At 40.0% G+C, this 4,219-nt stretch overlaps 1 non-coding gene across 1 annotated transcript; it reads left to right on the top strand.

The window, feature by feature from the left end:
• The first annotated feature begins 82 nt into the window (after window positions 1-82).
• Window positions 83-3,024, top strand: LOC100464694. Its single transcript, XR_004623084.1, has 2 exons — window positions 83-522; window positions 1,396-3,024. It is a non-coding gene; the product is annotated as an uncharacterized LOC100464694 (transcript).
• The last annotated feature ends 1,195 nt before the right edge of the window (window positions 3,025-4,219 follow it).

Here is a 4,219-nt window from a genome sequence, read left to right as displayed (position 1 = left end):
GGGAATTTTTTTTTTTTTTTTTTTTTTTTTTTGTCCTTGATTCCTACATTGGAGTTTTACTTTTACCTTGTGTAACATTAATTGGTAAGTGTGGATTAGACACCAGTGTTACTTGTAAATATTTTGGTTGGGGGGTCTCATAGGTTCTACTGTAGTCGTTCTGAAGCCTGCTATTGACTATACATGAGTAATTAATTGAGAACAGAACATGGTTGTTTTATTTGGAAAAGGTGCCAATCTAGGAACGTCTTGGGTCAGTATCAAAATACCATGTAATCCCTTTTTTGTTTTTTGAAACAGAGACTTTTGGGGGGACCTTCTGTATTTTTACTTTGGTCTCTTAATGGTTCCTAATTCACCTTAGATATCCAAGTAGGAATAATATTTGTAACACCTTTTTCTAATTTCTCTATCTAAACTTGAGCCTAATAATATGATTTATGTCTCCTTTAGGCCTTCATTAACACAGCCAAAGAAATATATAGGAAGATCCAGCAGGGTTTATTTGATGTCCACAATGAGGTGAGAAAGGGTGAGGGGGCTGACAGTTAACTTTGCTTTGTGTTAAAGAGGATAAGAAATCCTCTAGAATGTAAGCATTTCCTTTCTAACATCATGCTATTTGAAGCTATGCCAATTCATACTTGATTTTTTTATGTAGGGACACAGAAATCTGTCATCAATTTCTGTTTTTTTCCTCAACTCTGGGGTCCAGAATGCTTAAAGAGATGATTAGTTGGTAATCTAAAATGTTTATACAGTATGGGAGGTTTTCTTTGCAACCTCAGTTTTTATTATCCCAGTGTTTAGGGGTGATGTAATTCCTAATTTCTCAACAGGGCCATTTCTGTAAAGCAGATTTTGTGGCAAAACAAAAAAGAATTATATGCCAACATCTACTCTCTCACCTCCTCCTGCTCTTACCTAATCTCATCCTGATTCTGCACATAGCTATGAAACCTAAATATAACAGTCACCTTAAAAATGGGCACAAAAGACAGGTGCCTGGGTGGCTCAGTCAGTTAAGCATCAGACTTTTGATTTCCGCTCAGGTCAGCATCTCAGGGTTGTGAGATTGAGCCCTGTGTTGGGCTCCGCACTGGGCTTGGAGACTGCTTAAAAATTCTCCCTCTCCCCCTTCCCCTCCTCCCGCTCTTAAAAAAAAGGACACAAGAGTCACTTGTATTCATCTATAGTACTTATATCTGAGCTAGTCATCTCATCTTTATTGTTGAAGATTATTGTTCTGTAACAGTTTGGCTAGGGCACATGGTTACCTGCCAAAGCCATATCTGCTTCTAGAAAATGTAATTTCTGATTTCTCTTTTTATCCCTCTCTTTTATCCCAATTACTTTAGCACTGAGGTGGGAACTCTTGCCTCTTTTCTTTTACAGGCAAATGGCATCAAGATTGGTCCTCAGCAGTGTATTTCAACATCAGTAGGACCCAGCGCCTCCCAGCGGAGCTCTAGTGAAATAGGGTCCAACTCCGGCTGCTGCTGAATATCTGGCCTGGACTCTTTTTCCTTCCTGGAACAGCTTCAGATCAATAGGCTTAAAGAAAGAGGTCTTACTTGCTTTGGCTGAGAAAAGCCTCTTTTCAAGGTGTGATGTTTTGCCTTTCCTCTTAAAAGACCAGGGAAGAATTTGGGCCCTTACTGACCTGTCCTCCTTCAGGGACGTGAGCTTTCCCTATAGATTAGGGCTCTTCTCATCCTCCTATTTTAATTTCTAAAATGTTAGGATCAAAGTTGATTGTCATGGTAGCTCAAAAATAAATCCTTTTTTAAGCATACACAATTGGCTTCCCACCAAGAATTAGTAACAAGGGTCTAGGACATTTTTCTTGAGCACTTGACTTTACTGGGACCTGGTTGGCTGGCCTTTGGATGGTGGATCCTGTATCTAGGAATTTCATTGATTGTTTTCACTTGCCACTTTGTAAGAGTTCTTGCAGAAGGCAGTTCCTTCTACTTGAACTGCTCAAGGATGCTGAATAATTCTCTACCATCCCATTGCTAGTTTCTTTGTCTCAGAGTAACTATAAAACTTTTGAGAGCATTGGAGTTGCTCCTGGACCTGTGGCTACTTATCATCATTACCTAAAAGAAAACCTCTTTCCCTGTTTGTTTTAGGGACCAGACCTAACACTGCAGTGTCTTTCACTAAGTTAACCCCCTACTGTTTCACACTTCTCAACGAGACCTATGTAGACTTTCTACTCTAATCAAGCTAATCTGCTTACTGGACATGACATATTTACTTCCACTTCTAGGCCTTTGCATATACCCTACTCTCTGCTAACATTATACTCAGTCCCCAAACTTTTCCTTCAGAAAGCCTTCTTTGACCTGGGAACTTCTAAATAATTATTGACCCAGTATCCCTTAAGCTTTCATATGTTGTTTATTCATATGTATATTTATTTATATTTATGTTACTTTGTAAATTTGTTTTGTGCGTGGACTCTGTCTCCCATATAGGCTGTAAGCTCCTTGAGAGCAGGAACCGTATTAGCCCTTTACTTTTGTAAACCACTCCCTCCACTATTCCTGCACAGTGCCTAGTGCTACTCATTATGTGATCGGACTTGGCTGACATACGTGCAGACTTGGAACAGGTTTATTGTAGACTGCAGAGGAAACAAAAGGCCTTAGAGTCATCTCTTTGTAACTCTCTCAGTCTCTTCCATCTGCTTACCCTGGATTCCATATTGCTCTTACCCTGCCCCTCTCTCCCTTCCTGGCTCTTTGCCTCTATTCCATGCAGCATACAGTAAGGCTGTCCGCTTCCAAACAGTCAAATAAATGGGTACCTCTCCAACCATTTTTCTGTTAAAGAGCATATACTACTATCCTAAGCAAATTTGCCTTTGCTTCACTTATCAGGCAGCCTTCTGGGTCAGTTTTTGTATCTTTTGCCTTGATGTCCTGTTCTCTTCCGCAGCATTGAGGTCTCATGAATTTTTCTAATTTTTTTGTTGTTGATGAATTGTTTCATTATTAAATATATGCATGTATCCAAGCTGCTCATAGTTCATGTGTTCTTTCTTATTTTATCCCAAATATGTGTAGATACTTTCCTTCTAGGAAATTGTATCAAAAGTATTGGAAGAAGCCTCCTTGAGATACACTCATTTTTTTTTTTTCAAGTTGTTATTTAAATTCCATTGAACATACAGCGTAGTATTAGTTTTCGGTGCACAGTATAGCAGTTCGGCCCCTCATACATCACCCGGTGCTCAGCACAAGTGCAGATAACATCCATTTTCTACTAGATTTTGCCACCCTGTAGTAGTAATAATAGTTAATACTACCATACAGGAAGTTGGAGGACACTTGGGGTAGTGCTTTGATTATGCTTTTTTACCTCATTCCAAAAAGGATTTGAGGCTGTTGAATTTGGGGTTAGCCTGTCCCCTCAACACCTGAGACAAAACTAAATATAACTTTGTGGTTTCTGTACAGAAACTCACAACCCCCAAGGATTCTGTCACTGGTTTAAAATTATGGAAAGTGAGGGGTACCTGGCTGGATCAGTCAGAAGAGCATTGGACTTGATCTCGAGATTGTGAGTTCAATCTCCATGTTGGGTGTAGAGATTACTAAAAAAAATTAAACTTAAAAAAAGTCCCAAACACTCATAACCTTCTATACTTGGGTATTTCACCAATGTAAGGAAAGCATGAGGGGCGCCTGGGTGGCTCAGTAGTTAAGCGTGTGCCTTCGGCTCAGGTCATGATCCCAGCATTCTGGGATTTAGCCCCACATCAGGCTCCGGGCTCAGCGGGAAGCCTGCTTGGGCAAATTCATGACCTGTATTGATCATTGCTGGTGTTTGGAGTGAAATGGTCATGAAAAATTATAGGAAGTAGATTCCCAACCCCCATGTGAAGAATGGTAGTTATGAAGTAATAAGGATGTTTGGCTTTTAAAGGCCTGCACCATGGGCACCTTTCTGGCTCAGTTGATAAGAGGAAGTGACTCTTGATCTTAGGGTCCTGAGTTCAAGCCCCACCTTGGGAGTAGAGCCTACCTTACAAAAAGGGGGTGGCAAGACCCCTGGAAACCCTATTTATAGCAAGCAGTCTAAATCCTACTACTTTTGGTCATTGCAGATAGTAAAAATTAGTAGAGCAGGCCACAGCCTTTCCCTTTTCCATAAATGCCTGTGACTGGTTCCTTTGATAGGTTTATTTTTTTTATTTTTATTTTTATTT

The sequence above is a fragment of the Ailuropoda melanoleuca genome, unplaced genomic scaffold (assembly GCF_002007445.2).
Source record: "Ailuropoda melanoleuca isolate Jingjing unplaced genomic scaffold, ASM200744v2 unplaced-scaffold6807, whole genome shotgun sequence".
NCBI lineage: Eukaryota > Metazoa > Chordata > Mammalia > Carnivora > Ursidae > Ailuropoda > Ailuropoda melanoleuca.
This window is presented reverse-complemented; position numbering and strand designations above follow the sequence as displayed.